Source organism: Notamacropus eugenii, chromosome 1 (genome assembly GCF_028372415.1).
Source record: "Notamacropus eugenii isolate mMacEug1 chromosome 1, mMacEug1.pri_v2, whole genome shotgun sequence".
NCBI lineage: Eukaryota > Metazoa > Chordata > Mammalia > Diprotodontia > Macropodidae > Notamacropus > Notamacropus eugenii.
The window spans coordinates 275,915,190-275,931,651 of record NC_092872.1 but is presented as its reverse complement, the minus strand read 5'-3'; the positions used below and the strand labels follow the sequence as shown (position 1 = coordinate 275,931,651).

Here is a 16,462-nt window from a genome sequence, read left to right as displayed (position 1 = left end):
AAGAGAAGGCCTAGCTGAGAGGGTTGGAGATTAGTGTAGCCACAGTGACTTAAATCAAGAAATCTAATGGTTAAAGAAAATGAAAATCATCAATCAAGAATTAACTGGTATGAAAAGGGGTTTTCTAATACTAAATCAGATAAAGGCTTGAGGCAATGACATGGCTCCTTCTAGCAAAATGAAGTAGAAGCAAAAACTGACTTTAATATCTGAAAATTCTAATTAGGTGTCTGACAGTTCTATGTTCTGTAACGGTAATTTAAATGGGAAAATCTTTCCTGCTTAAATCACATGGAAAGCTAAGTCACATGTGGTGGTAGGAGGTTGCTGAATGGAACAGGAAGGGTAGAGTAGAGTTGGGAGCAAGTTGGTCAGGCTAGTCAGAGTTGATAAGGACACAGGAAACTAGACAGCTAGGCTCATGAGTGTTTGTTTGTTTGTTTGTGGGAACGTCCCTGGTGGGGGTGAGGGGAAGGCTTGGAAATGCCTTTGTCCCCTGCAGTGCTAATGTGTATTGACTTCTTGGCTACTGTGAATAATTTGGCTTCCTGGTTTTGGGATTTGGATTTCCGGTATCTGAATAAATGTTTTTCTTCTCCCTTCCATATGGAGAGTCTGTTATACTTTGGGATTGAGAACTATGCTGGCATATTCATAGCCACCAAACTGCTTTGAATATTGTCTTGGTGATACATTTGGAGTCATGAACAGAATCACAGTGTATAAAATCCCTATTTGGAGGTAGAAAGGATTTAGAGAAAGAAACAGATATTGTAGGGTGGGAGGATTTACAGTATTCCTCCCTAGCTAGGGAATGGACTAAACGTACTGGACCCTGTGTAAGTTGGGAAGCAAATTTACAGGAGGGGGAACCTAGTTACTTGGAAATGTGTTTACAAGGAATACCAATAAGATCAGGGAAAGAGCTGGCAAGGGTATGTAGGTGAGGCTGGATTTTATGATTAGGTTACCATGTTGTGTGTGAAATCAGAGATAGACTACTGAAGGAAAAAAGTTCAGATGGGAAAAGTTAGCTAGTTTGCATGAGAATTCTCAGCATTCAGGCTCTCCTTTAAAAGAGCAGGCTGGGGCATCTGTGGTGGAAGAAAAGGCTGTTCATTTAGGTAAAAAGAAGCAGAAGGCTGCCAAAAGAAGTGTGCATACATTCTTTGTACAGACCCAGCCTGGTTGCCATGATGACAACTGCCAGGACAGTGAGTAGACAGAAAATGTAACTAAATCAGAGTTGGAAAATGAAACAACGTTGTAGAGGGAGACTTCTAAGGCTGAAGTTTGGTGCTTACTAAGTTGGACACAAGAGAACAAAGCAGACAACACAGTGTTTAGGGAGATAATTGAGAATTTCATTCAGCAAGAGGTAACAGATATTTTCAGGTGGCTTACCCAAAGGATGAGAGAAGCATTAATACCTTGAAGGGTAAAACTCAGTGATGAAGGAGCTGGAGGAGTATCAATAGATGATGTGGGTACTTGAAATTTATAGGTATTAGTCAGAATTCTTTTGTGTATGGCTAGCCTTTAGACATTACAATATTCAAGGAGGTAACAATATGACTAATCTGCTAGCTTTGGCTGAAGAAGGCTGTAGTAAGCAGTATTCTACTGACTCTCTGTGGCCTAGTGGAGATAGACCCTGGTGTCCACTTAGGGACTGCATAAGAAAGTTAAAAGAGGAGGTAATGAAGATTGCCATAATGATCTGAAATGCAGATGCATACTATGATACCCCCTTAGTAGTTTCCCATATGAATATAAATATAATAGTGAAGACTGCTCCTCCTACTTATAAACACTCAGTTTTGACCCTAATAATTGGAGGAATAGGGAACTCTCTTTCAGAGGTGCTGGACAAGATTTCACAGTTAAGTGACTTAGTGGGTTAGGGAAAAGATAAATTTCCTCAAGAGAGAAGAGTAAATAGTCAAAAATTTCAAAGTCAGAATCAATCAACAAGAAAAGAACTGTTTTCTATTGAGAGCAGGGGTAGATTTTGGAAGCATAGATGGTATTCCAACTAATGAACTATAGAGAATGTACACAGAAAAGGGGTTTGGCACTAGATTGAAAAGAGAGGTAAGAACTGCCCCCTATGGATCCTCCTGAAACATTGTATCCAAGTTTGTCACACTTTCTTGGAGAACAGGGAATTTGGCTGAGACCCAGCTCAGATGAAAGAAATACACAGATGGGGTTACAGATCCCATATCAATTTGACCATATATTACAAAAATGGATCAAATACTGTAACTAGAGTATTAATAGACACTGGGGCAGAGTGGAAACCCTGATAAGATTAGACATGGAACTCTTATCACCATCACAGGACTGGGAGGGGCTGAAATATTGGCCAGACTATCAAACCAATGATGAAAATTGGACAGTTACCTAAAATAAAATATAATCATTGGAACAGATACGTTGAGAGGGATGATTAAATTTACCTGAGGGCAGATTCCGATTTGCAGTAAGAAAAATAATAATTAATACAATTTTAGTGGGTAAAATAAAAATGAACCCAATCACGTTATCTGAACCTTCTAAAGTAATTACTTTAAAGTAGTATCATGTGCCAGGTGGGCAAGATGAAATTACCAACAGTATAAAGGAATATATTGAGGCAGGAATGTTAATCCCTACAACCACTCAATGGAATAGTCTTGCCTGGCCATTACACAAATCAGATGGGACATGGAGGATGACAGTGGATTACAGACAATTGAATAAGGTGACTCCTCCTTTTTATGCTGCTGTTTCAGATACCATTACCTTACCAGAAACGATCCAGAAATATGATGGGACTTGGTACATGGCTATTGATTTAGCCAATGCTTTCTTTATTATTCCAATGGATTCTAAGCAATGGGACCAATTTGTTTTTACTTAGCAGGGCTGACAGTATACTTTTACACTCTTGCCACAAGGATATCTGCATATCCCCACTATTTGTCATATGATTGTGGCTGAACATTTAGATGAATTAGAGCTCCATGGTGCAGAGCTTACCCACAAGATAGATGATATCATGATATAGGGAAAAAAAGTAAAGAAGTGGAGAAGGGTTTAACACTTTTAATGGAGCATATAAAAAGCAAAGAATGAGAAATAAACACTGCAAAGATTCAAGGTCCAGCAAAAACTATAAATTTTTAGGTATTCACTGGAATAAGGTGTTGCGAGAGATTCTCCTGTAAGCCCCCAAAAAGATGACAAGAATGTAAACTTTGAAGCATATATTTAGAATTTCAAAACTGATAAAATGTTTGAGTTAATAGACTGGAAATATCTCATAACAATGTTTTCCTTAAAATTGAGCTTCAGATATGAAATCTGGGTAGAAATCTTTTTCACTGATGCCCATTGTACATATTTTTTTTTTCAAAATTATCTATCAGGGAATTGAATACTCACCTAAAACGTACATTTCATTTTATTTATAAAAATCTTATTCCTGAAAGGTTCCTTTCTGAAGAATCAGAAGCATTTTTTTCTAGATTCCAGAATTCCTTTCATTGATGTTGGCAATATGTCTTCCTGCCTATCCTCCATGCCTGAAAGTCTCTTAATCTGTGTATGCTGGCTTCCTTCAAGTATCAGCTAAAGTGCTACCTTCATGAAAAAGTCTTTTTTAATCTACCTTAATCTTACTGCTTTCCCTCTGATCTCATCTCCAGTTTATCCTATCTAGAATATACATTTTTTGCCCATGTCATTTGATTCTTGTCTTCTCCATTAGAATGAGCTCTTTAAGGTTGAAGATAACATTTTGCCTTTCTTTTTTATCCTCAGTACTCACTGAAGTCCCTGGCACATAATAAGCACTTAATAAATTTAATTAACTGATTGATGCCCCCTCACTAAATTGTGATGCCTTATGATTTGACATATTGTGTATCATTAATGTAGGAGAATTACCTGGTGGTCAGATCATTTAATGATGAACCTCTCTGAATTTAGGCTGATGATCACATGAAAGAATACAGTTCATCATTGGTCCTTGTGTTAAAGTTTTTCCAAATTGAAAAGACCTGCCAGAGATTGAAGTCTACTGGTACAGCCTGTGGAAATCTCAGAGCTATCTGCACTAGAGTAAGTCTTTAACTGGTCATCATTTCAAATGAATTATGTTAGGGAAAGAGAAGGATAATTTTACTCATACTTTAAACAAAATGTAGACAGTGGCTACTTTAGTAAGTCCTCAACTTCACCAGTGACCATTTTGGATAGCAACTATATGATCTTGGAGAAGTCATTTAACCTTTATGTACCTCAGTTTCCTAAGCTGTACAGTAGTATTGGACAAGGTATCCTTCTGCTATTCTCTTCTACTTATAGAACAAATTATTCTTTGTTGGCATATCTATTTAAAAAATTAAGGGAAATCCACAGAAAAAACTTTTAAAAACACCTCTAAAGGAAATCAATTAACTTTTTATTTTCCCTTGCATCTTTATTAGGAAAGTTGACAGAGATGAAGGTAGCAAAACCTTGGTTCAGGATTAAGAAATGAATCTAGAGATGGGTACTACTTGTCAACTCCTTCGTTCTTATAGGCTCCTCAAAAGCTTTGGGCTTGCGTGTCATGAATATTTTAATTAAGAGGAGAGAAACTGCAAACATGATAGAACAGGAAAATGATAAATGTTGGAGAGGATGTGGGAGAGTTGGAACACTAATTCATTGTTGGTGGAGTTGCGAGCTCATATAACCATTTTGGAGAGCAATTTGGAACTATGCACAAAGGGCTACAAAACTGTGCGTACCCTTTTACCCAGCAATATCTCTACTAGGACTGTATCCCCAAGAGATCATAAAAATGGGAAAGGGTCCCACATGTACAAAAATATTTATAGCAGCACTCTTTGTAGTTGCCAAAAACTGGAAATCAAGGGGATGCCCATCAATTGGGGAATGGCTGAATAAATTATGGTATATGAATGTAATGGAATACTATTGCGCCATAAGAAATGGTGATCAAGAAGACTTCAGGGAGGCCTGGAAGGACTTATATTATCTGATGATGAACAAAAGGAGCTGAACCAGGAGAATTTTATGCACAGCAATGACCACAGTGTGTGAGAGTTTTTTTCTGGTAGACCTGGAACTTTGTAATAACGTAAGAATTAAAAAAAAAAAAATTCCCAATGGTTTTCTAAGGCAAAATGCCTTCCACACTCAGAGAAAGAACTATGGAATTCATTCACAGAATGTAGCAGATCATGTCTGTGTGTGTGTTTGTGTATTATGTTTTGATTTGTTATATGATTTCTTTCATTTCTTTTAGTTCATCTACATAGCATGACTATGGTGAAAACGTATTCAATGGGAAAATATATGTAGATCCTATATAGAATTGTATGCCATATTGGGGAGGGAGGGGGGTGGTGAAGGGTAGGTGTGGGGGGGTAAAAATCTAAGTTTTATGGTAGTGATCGTAGAACATCAAATAAATAAATGAATAGATAGATAGATAGATAGATAGATAGATAAATGAATGAATGACTAACTAAATAAATAAATAAATGAAAGAAGAAAGAAACTAACTCCTTATAGAAAAGAAATTCTTGATGACAGATGTGTCTGCCATTTCAGAATTAGCTTCCTCTATACTGTCATATCAAAAACTATTTTGAGCAAATATAAAAGAAAACAACAAATTAGATGAAGTGATAGAGATGTCTTTTGTGCTCACTTACAACTGTTCCAATCCAAACTATTAAGACATGATGTTGACTATGACATATGGGAAATGAGAAATAGACAGAAGGAAAGACATCGTCTATAACAACATTTTATAAAAACATTTAATTGATGCAAAACAGTTACTTCAATAAGACAAAAAGTTTTCAGAAACTGAATATGTTCTGCCACTTTGCTAAATGAAGAACACGTATCTGTTTTAAAACTCTAGAAAGTGGAATGTTGGAAGCCCAAGACTAGTATAATTTCATAAAACATTAAAGCAATTACAGGAGACAGGGAATTTTAATGGTGATAGCTTTGTTAAGCTTATACCTCAAAAAAGAAAAAAAAAAGAGCTGATGGTGGCAGAGTCAAGATGGCAGAGTGAGAACAACTACTCACCTAAACTCTTGCACAAAATCTTTCACATACCTCTAAAAAGAGAATCTGACTGGATTTTGGGTGGGAAGAATCCAATAGGAGACAGACTGTGGCAGATTCACAGTACAGGACAGACTGAAGGTCTACAGGAAGGATCTGTTGCATGGGGCAGGAGGAGCCCTCAGCACATAGCACACAGGCTGTACCAGCATGTCCCCACTATGGCAGGGCCAAGCAGGAAGACCCAGGCAGTCTGAGGCAGTGGCCATACTGCGGAATCTCAGGTTTATCAGCCCAAGATGGGAGTCCAGTGGTACTGAGCAAGTGAGAGACTCAGAACCCGAGGTAATTGCAGTGGCTGCTCCTGAGACTATCAACTGGCAGAGTAAATATCTGAATTTCTGGGAATCAAGATGGCAGAGTGATCTGCAAATGCTCTTCCCCCTCCCCTTGAAAGAGCCATAAAATATTTCCCCAGGAAAATCCTGTAACAGTACCATCAGTCCAAGGTCTAAATAGTCTCTTAGCACGTGAGGCTAGGAAAATCGCTAAGGAGAGTTCCTCTTGTTGTAGCTGAAGGCGACCAATGTAGGACCAGAGCTATCTCAGACAGCCCCACCTCAGCAAACTGGGAGCCCCAGGGGTGTGGAGCCCCTATTCGTCAACACCAGGACCCCTGGTGTGCCTCAGCACCCCAGGGGAATCAGAAAGACACCAAGGAATATTGTTGCCAAATTCTAGTACCATCAAGTGAAGGAGAAAATACCACAGGCAACTAGAAAGAAACCATTCAAATATCAAGGAGTTATAGTCATGATCACACAGGATCTTGCAGCTTCTGCATTAAAATATCGAAGGATTTGGAATATGATATTCCATAAGGCAAAGGAGCTGGGACTACAATGAAGCATCAATTACCCAGCAAAGCTGAGCATAATATTTCAAGCAAGGAGATGAACATTCAATGACACAAGAGATTTCTAGGTCTTCCTGATGAAAAGGCCAGAGCTCAATAGAAAATTCTATCTTTAAACACAAGTCTCAAGAGAGTCATAAAAAGGTAAATTGGGGAAAAAAACAAACTTGTTTTTCAATATGGGCATACCGTTTGCATCCCTGTAAGGAAAGATGTTACTTGTTAATCTTGAGAATTGTATATTTATCATAATATATAAAAGGGATATACATAGATAGAGGGGGTGGATATAAAGTAAATTATGTGATGATAAAAATGTGATTTAAGGGTGCAAAGGGATTGTAACAGGAGATGTGAAAAGGAGGAGACAGAAAATGGTCAATTTTATCACAGGAAGAAGCACAAAATTATATTACAGTAGAAGGAAAGAGGGGAGGGAAATGAGCATTGTTTGATATTTACTGTCATCTGATTTGGTTCAAGGAAGGAACAACAAACTCAGTTAAGAATAGAAATCTAGCTCTATAGGCAGTAGGAGAGGAAGCAGAAAGATGAGGGGAGGTTAACAGGGAGGGAAGAAATAGTAAGAGCAAAGGGTAGTAAAAGGGAGGGGGGCTGAAGAAAGAAAGGGAAGACTGAGGGAGGCCATGGTCAAAAATTTTTTAAAAAGAGCAGATGGGAAAAGTTGACTTATAAAAAAGTGCTGGAAGTATCACTTTTTTGTTTTTTTAGAAAAGAACTAGAAACTAAAGGAATGCCTATAAATTAGGAAATGGTGGAACACACTTTGTTCTGGGAATATAATGGAATATTATACCACCATAAAAAGTGATAAAAGAGACAGACTCAGAGAAATCTGTAAAGACTTTTATGTACTTATAAAGAGTGAAATGAGAACCAGGAGAACAATGACCACAATAAATACATTTTTTAAAAGACCAACCAAAAAACAACTCCTAAGGCCTTAAAAACTGTACAATGAGACATACATTTTGAAGCATAGCTCATATGTGGAATTACTTTGTTGTAATTATAATGGAAATAATAATAATAATAATGACGATGATTGTTATTATTATAAGCATTTATATAGTATATAACATATGCCTGGCAACATGCCAAGTGTTTTACAAGTAGTAGATTCTTTAATCCTCACTGGGGGGTAGGTGCTATTGTTATCATTATACAGAATGGAAAACTGAGGCAAATAAAAATTAAATGACTTGGCCAGGGCCACACAGCTTGGAATATCTAAGGCTGGATTTGATCTCATCTCTTTCTGATAGCAGGCCTCGTGTTCTGTCCCTTGAATCACTTCATTGCCCCAAGTGAAGCTTTTTCTTTTTAATTTTGAGGAGATGGCAAGCATCAGGAGCTCAAATGGAATTTAATAGTAATTGATAACCTCACTCTCTTAAAAAATAAAGAAGAGAATTGAATGACATTGAAATATTTTTAATGAAGAGAAAACAAGAGAAGGAAGTTAAATCAAGAGGGAAAGAGATAAGCAGGACATGTCTGAAACTGACATGTTGGATATATTACATAATTTCTAAAAGTAATTGTACATACTAGAGATATGCAGTTATGTATGAAATTTACTTTCTCTATTCCTTGTATACAGAAAGGTTCATGCTTGCTAAAGTTTTTTAAGTTCAGAAATATCAATTTTTAAAAGAAAAGACTAAAGTGATTACCTTAAGAGTTCTCTTAAAGCTCTAAATCTGTGGTTTTATGATCCTATTATCTTGATTCAAGCTTTGCCTCTGATGCTGCTACCTGTGTGACTTTTTCTCTAAACCACTTGGTCCCCTTTGGCCTGTCTCCTTCTCCCCCAAATATGTACAAGGTTGATGATCTCTAACCTTTCACCTCCCAAATCCTTGGAGATTAGATCCACAGGGTCAAGTCTTAGGTTGACCCAGAGGTGAGTGAAGGAGTGAAAATAGTCTTATCATGTGATCAGCAGAAGACTTTAAGATGGAGGGATGTTAGGCCAAAAGATCACAAATGGGAGGAAATATATCCCTTGTCTTTTGGAAAACTGCAAGACATCTTTATTGCCCTTACTTAGTTACAGATACAAGAATTATTCATTTTCTCATGCTCCAGGCATTGCAATGACTCCAGAAATAAAACCCTGGGTTGTATTTGCTTTGAATTACTTTGATTTGCTCTTAAAATGCTAGATATTGCCGTGATCAGATGAGATCAGGGAGGCAGTGTGGTATAGTAGAAAGATCAATGGCTCTTGAGTGGAAAGAACTGAGTTCATATCCTGCCTCTAATACCCACTAGCTGCATGACCTTTCATGAAACGCTTAAATTCCCTGGGCCTTAGTTCTCTCATCTTTCAAATAAGTAATTTGGACGTCATGGCTTCTGAAATACCTTGGAGTTTAAATTAGTGTTGCTATTCGATAATAGATGTCAAACATTTTACAACTTTTAAAGAGATATATATGTTAACGACTACTAGTATTATTTTGAAAGTAGGAAGTACTACTGTCTCCCCAAAACAAAGACAACCAATATCTCCCTGAAAAATGATTCAGCAGTAATTAAAAACTGAGAAGGAAGGAGACTGGCTGGGACAGGTCACAATGCCTCCTCTTTAACACTAGAAAGTCCACAGAACACCACTAAAAAGAAGAAAAACACCAGGAAATTTGAGAGAAGATAGCTCTGAGGCTCCCCAGGTCTTCAATCTCCTGAACTGACTGTTTCAAACATTTTGTCCAGTGGAGGAGCAGAGGAGACCCCAAGCTGCCTTTGGAGATAGCTGGGTCTGGTGGGATTGTATGTGCTTCACCATACCTCTAAAGCACTCTAGAGCACATTTTAAACAGCAGTCTGTAGCATGAATTCATGACTCAATTCTCATACCTAGCTTTACTTCCTTTCTTTATTCAGTGTGAGTCACCAATAGAATCAGTAGCTTCCTACCTACCAAAAGCTAAAGGTTCCCACATCCCTGCCTCTTCCTTGAATTCTTCAAAATAATGGAGAAAATACTCTGGGTCTAGGCAAAGCTGAATTATTTCATCTCTCTCTTTTGAAAAAAAAATTGCCCTTTATCACTTAGGGGACCACATAAAACCCTCTACAAATGGGGTTCTGACTGAGATAATAGTAACATAAATGCCCACCAGGCAATTTAAGATGCTTTGAAATTTTTATTTTTCAAATGTTTTCTTGTTCTTTCTCTATGAGATCATTGGGAGAAACAGCTGAAACTGTAATGATTTTTTCTGGAGTTTAATACCTTTTCAAGACCCTTTCCTCTTCCTGTAGAGTAATGACATGGTCCATATGGTGATGATGTCCCTATGGCACACTGATAAATGAGATCAGAGACAGGTAATATGGCAGTGAAGGTGACCTAGGTCTACTCTCCAGTATGATGCTCCATTTTTCTCACTTACTGATGATATGTTTATTCTATGGATTTGGAAACTCTCAGAGGACAGGCCTATTCTCACAAAACCACAAAATCCAAGAGGAGGAACATGAGTAGCTATCAAAAGCCATACAAAAAAGGAATCTCTACTGTAAAATATCCTACAGGTAGATAAAACACCTGACCAAAGACTTACAGTGAGAGAGTCCGTCAATTTTAAAGGAAATCCACAGTACTTTTAAACCACTTTAATTGCTAGATTTGTGTTGTTTTTATATCAAATTTAAGTACTCTTCTCTGGAATTTCCGTTCATGTCTCCTAATTCTGGTCTTTGGGATCAAGTTAGAAAAAATCTAATAGCCCTTCCACATGATAGTCCTACAAAAAACAACTATCTCCCTCACTCCCAACCTGGATATTTTCTTCTCCAAAATAAACATCTCCAACCAAATCAACGGATACTCATATGAAATGGCCTCAAGGCCTTTTATCAGAAGCTTGAAACTTTAAGCTTATTGAAGTCATTCAAGCTATGATTCTAGGAACTCAACACAGTCCTTTTTGATATTCTCTGATCAGGAAAGAATATAATGGAACTATCATCTCTATTCTTAGAAACTATCATTACCTCTTTGGGCTGCCACACCAGAATAAAATTCACCTTGCCAGCTATTAAAGACCAAAAGTACATTTTGGTACAAATGTTGTCTAACCCTGCTTTTCTGATCCTGTAGTTTGATGTTGAATTATTAAGCCTAAGTGTGAGAATTTTCATTTGTCCTTTTTGAATTTTGTCTTTTAGATTTAACTCAATGCATATACAAGTTCTTTTGCTCATAACCCAGTTATATAGTGTTAACTATCTCAGCCAACATTGTTGTAAATTTGACAAATATGCCATTTATAGCCCAATCCATATCTGAAAAAAGATGACCCTATAACATATTCTATCTCATCTAAACAAGACCTATGCCAGATGATTCTATTGGATAGCTGCAACTGATAGGAAAACCCCTTCCTCACACACATGCACATACATTATGATGAAATTTACCTCTTGGTAATTTTCATTTCTTATTTTTTTTCTGCTCCTGCCCATGAATGTTCCCAAGCTGATCAAGTATAATCCCCATTTCAATTGGTAAATCATCAAATATCTGAAGGCGACTGTACAACTCAAAGCTGTATGAGATTCACTGGATTGCCCATTGAACTGCAGGACATAATCTGGACAAGAGGCATTTTTCATATACTTGATTTTTCCTGTTTCTACTGTTTGATGGGCAGCAAGGTGTCAAAGTGGATACAGTGCCAGTCCTGGAATCAGAAAGACCTGAGTTCAAATGCATGACCCTAGGCAAATCATTTAAACCCATTGGCCTCAGTTCTCTCATCTATATGATGAACTGGAGAAGGAAATGGCAAACCATTTCAGTGTTTTTGCAAGAAAATCTCACTGGGGTCAGAGATCGGTGAAAACAGCTGAATAACTGTTGGTGGGTTTCTTTTGGGTGCTATTTTTTTCCAGATGTGGGAACAAAAAAAAATATGTTGCTTTATTTTTCCTTTTGGATAATCATTAAATGACCAAAGCATATTATCTTTGAGGGTAAAGGCTGTTTTTGCATTTCTTCATCACCACTAAGTACAATGGCACATAGAAGGCACTTAATGAAGGCTAGTTGACTGACATTGACTTAACATGAGCAGGAAACCAGATTTACATCCTCACATTTTATGATAATTCACTTCATCATGATAGTCCAACTGTTAGGTGCTTGTCTGATTTAGTTAATTCTATCTCTGCATGTTGTATTAGAAAGAATTGGGGCAGCTAGGTGGTGCAGTGGATAGAGCACCAGTGCAGGAGTCAGGAGGACATAAGTTTGAATCTCACTTCAGACACTTGACACTCACTAGTGGTGTGACCTTGGGCAAGTCATTTAACCCCAATTACCTCATCCTGGGTCATCCCCAGTCATCCTGATGAATATCTGGTCACTGGATTCAGATAGCTCTGGAGGAGAAGTGAGGCTGGTGACCTGCACAGCCCTCCCTTACTCAAATTCAAATGCAAGTCATGTCATTGTTTCTCTGATGGCATGGTCTTCTTCGGCAATGAAGGATGAACACGCATTAGAAAGATCTTCCAAAGAACTATACCCAAAGATGAAAAAGAAAATCTGAACTACTTAATATGAAAAGCAGAATCAGCAAACTCAAGATTCACCAAGGTTTTTCTCTTCCCTCTTCCTCTCTTCTACGAAGTGGGTATTATGTTTTTGTTGTTTTATTTTTAGTCTGCATTTGACTCAATATTCTGCCAGTAATGAAAACTCTAAATGGAGTTGCCTGGATACAGGAGCCAGGGGAGGCTGAAGGTCAAAGAGTAAATTGGATTGTTCTTCTTATTTGAAAACAGTATTTCTTCGTTTTACTGAGTAAAGATTAGGGAGATATGGCCAACCAAGGGAGGAAGGCCATTTTTTCAGATTTTTGCTTTTTTAAGTAGAAATTCAATAAGAACCGGAAACCCAAAAGAAATGGACAAGCAATATTCACTTACTACTAAGTTTAACAAAGTGCTTCCAGGCAACATCACATCTGAACCTCACAATAATCCTTGAAGGTAGTAATGTTATTTTTTATTCTTTCTCAGAACTAAGATTTTATTTTTTTAATATTATTTATGTCATCCTTTTTTTTGAAACTTTGAGTTCCAAACTCTTTCCCTCCCTCCCTCTATACTCCCCACCCACTTAAAAGGCCAATAACAGCATTTCAATTATACATGTGAAATCATGCAAAACACATTTTAATTTTAGCCATATTTCACAAAAAGAAAAAAAAAAGGAGAACATTACAGTTCAATTTGCACTCAGAGTCCATCAGTTCTCTCTCTTGAGGTAGATAGCTTTTTTTTTCACCATGAGTGTTAAAATTATCTTAGATCATTTTGTTACCGAAAATAGTCAAGTTTTTCTCAGTTGGTCATCAGTATAATATAGCTGTGACTATGCACAACAATTTACCAGTTCTTCTCATTTCACTTTGCATCAGTTCTTTCTTTTTGTTTTCTGAATCAATCTTATCATTTCTTATAGTACAGTAGTACCCCATCTCAACTAACTCGTGCAGGCATTCACCAACTGAACAGCAATACCCCCTCCCAATTTCCAGTTCTTTGCCACTACAAAAAGAGCTGCTATAAATATTTTAGATAATTTTCCTTGTTTGTCATTTTCTTTTTTCTTTGATATCTTTGGAATATAGACCTAGTATCAGCATGACTGGATCAAAGAGTATATACTTTCATAGCCCTCTGCTCTTTTCATCAGGAATGCTTAAAAGTCCTCTATTTCATTAAATATCTGTATTTTCCCCTGAAGGATTATACTTAGTTTTACTGTATAGGTGATTCATGTTACAATCCCAGCTCCTTTGCTTTCTGGAATATTATATTCCAAGCCCTCTGCTCCTTTAATGAGGAAGCTCACTAAATCATGTATGATCGTGACTATGGTTCCATGATACGTGAATTTTTTGTATCCGACTGCTTAAAATAGTTTCTCTTTAAACTGAATGCTCTGAAAGTTGGCTAAAATATTCCTAGGAGTTTTCATTTGTGTATTTCTTTCAGGAGGTGATCAATGGATTCTTTCCATTTCATTTTGCCTTCTTGATCTAAGATTCTGACAGTTTTCCTTTATACTTTCTTGAAATATGTCTAAATCTCTTTCTTTGATCATGACTTTCAGGTAGTCCAATAACTTTAAAATTATCTCCCATCTTTCTATTTTCCAGGTCACTTGTTTTTCCAATGAGATATCTCACATTTTCTCCCATTTTATTTATTTTTTTGTTTTATTGTGTCTTGGTGTTTCATGGAGTCACTAGTTTCTACTTGTTCAATTTTTATTTTTAAGGAATTATTTTCTTCAGAAAGAATTTGAATCTCGCTCTTTTTAATTTTTGCCAGTTTGGCTTTTTAAAATGCTATTTTCTTGTATTAATTTTTGTACTTCTTTTGCCATTAGTCCAGTTCTGTTCTTAAGGTGGCATTTTCTTTAGTATTTCATTATGCCTCTTTTACCAAGCTCAATTCTTCTTTCATAATTTTCTTGTATCTCTTTCATTTATTTTCTGAATTTTTCCTTTACCACTCCTAATTTTTCCTTTAATTCTTCCAGGAATTCTTTTTTTCACTTGGAATTAGTCAGCATTTTTCTTTAAGGCTTTTTGTAGTTGGTTTCACATTGTCTTCTTCTAAGTTTATGTTTTAGTTTTCCCTACTACCATAGTAGCTTTTGGTTATTTTTTTTACTCATTTTTCCAGAATACTTTTTGACTTTGAACTTTATGTTAAAGTTGGACTTGGCTTACTTTGGTGTGAGGAGGCACTGTCCCAAGCTTCAGGAATTTTTGTGCTGCTCTTTTCAGAGCTAGTTCTGGTCTGTAAGTTTTTGGTGCTTCCAAGGTAATGTGATCCTGGAAGAGGTGATATCATCACTCTCCTACTCTGCACTTTGGTCTTTACCCAGGAGGGGCTCCTGGTCCCTGGCAGCTGCATATGCTAGTGTTCTTTCATGCTTTTGTCAGGTAACCAGGGCTGCTACTCCATTGTGATGAACCACTAGTACTCCTTTCTGCCCTGGAACTATGATCCAGTACTATATATGGGCAATCAGTGCCAGCAAAGGGTCCCCTGCAATCTCTTTCTGACCAGTTGCCAGATCCCCTTACTATCTCTACGCTGAGAGCTCCTGAAACTGCAGTGTGTAGGCTCTGTACAGACCTTTATCAGAACTTTACCCTGGTGTTACAGACTTCTTCTGACTACCTTTTAAATTTTCTTAGACTAGAAAATTATGTCACCATAACTTTTTCTTGGTTCTGATGTTCTAAATTTTGATTTAAGGCACTATTCAAAGATGCTTCAAAGGGAATTTTGGGTGGTGGTTCCTAATCTGCCTTTTTGGGTTCTCCCTCTAGTGGATGTAATTAATTATTATTCTTATTTTATACACAAGCACACACACACACACACACACACACACACACACACACTACCACCACCACCAACAACAACAACAAACAACAACAACCCTGATGCTTAGACAGTTTTCATGACTTATTCAAAGTTATAGCACTAGAAATCAATTGACAAACTGATTAACAAACATTTAATCAGCCCTTACTTTTTTTTCCTAGGAACTGGGCTAACTTCTGGGAATACAAAAGAAAATAGCTTTGGCCTTCAAGATGTTTTCATTCTAATAGGAGATTGGGTCTGAAGGAGGATTCGAGTCTCCATATTCTTGACTTCAAAACCAGTGCTCAAACCACCAAGTTTCCCCTCCATTTCTCAACTATGTAAAAGAGAAAAAGACCCAAGCAATGCATTGCTCTTATCAGACAGAGAAAAGATGAGTCTGACTGAAAATAAATCTTGGACTAACAAAAATGAGAAAGAAAAGTTCTGGGAGAGACAGAATTCATAGGATTGGGGAAGGTAGCCTTAACTCAGTACTTGTAATTTAAATTTTTAAAAGTCTCAGATCTTTCTGAGTCATATCAAGACAATCATTCATGAGAGACAGGTTGTGATGGTGAAAAGAATGCTCAATCTGCAATTGAAAGATCTAGGTATGAATCTTCATTTTGCATTCAAAAAACCCTAGGAACTCCCTGTTATCTGTAGCATCAAGCACACAATCCTCCTTTTTGCATTGAAGATGCTTCAAAATCTGTCTCTAGTCTGTCTTTTTATGTTTATTATATACATTAATCTCCTTCATGCACTCTGTATTCTATTCAAACCAACTTCTCCTCCTTCACACTTAAATAAGCAGTTCTATATTCTAACTTCTACTCCTTTTACCTTTGCCATTATGATAGGAAAGGGCAGTATGTGGTAAGTGGATAGAGTGTCAGGTCTAGTCAGGAAGACCTGAGTTCAAATCCAGCCTCAGTCAACTACTAGCAGTATGACCTTGGGCAAGTTATCAAACCTTAATTGCCTCAGTTTTCTCATTTGTAAAATGAGCTGGAGAAAGAAATGGCA

At 37.1% G+C, this 16,462-nt stretch overlaps 1 protein-coding gene across 2 annotated transcripts in view; it reads right to left on the bottom strand.

Annotated features, from left to right (window-relative positions):
- Nucleotides 1-16,462, bottom strand: part of PCDH15 (protocadherin related 15) — a 2,324,555-nt gene that overhangs the window by 534,241 nt on the left and 1,773,852 nt on the right. The window lies entirely within an intron of this gene.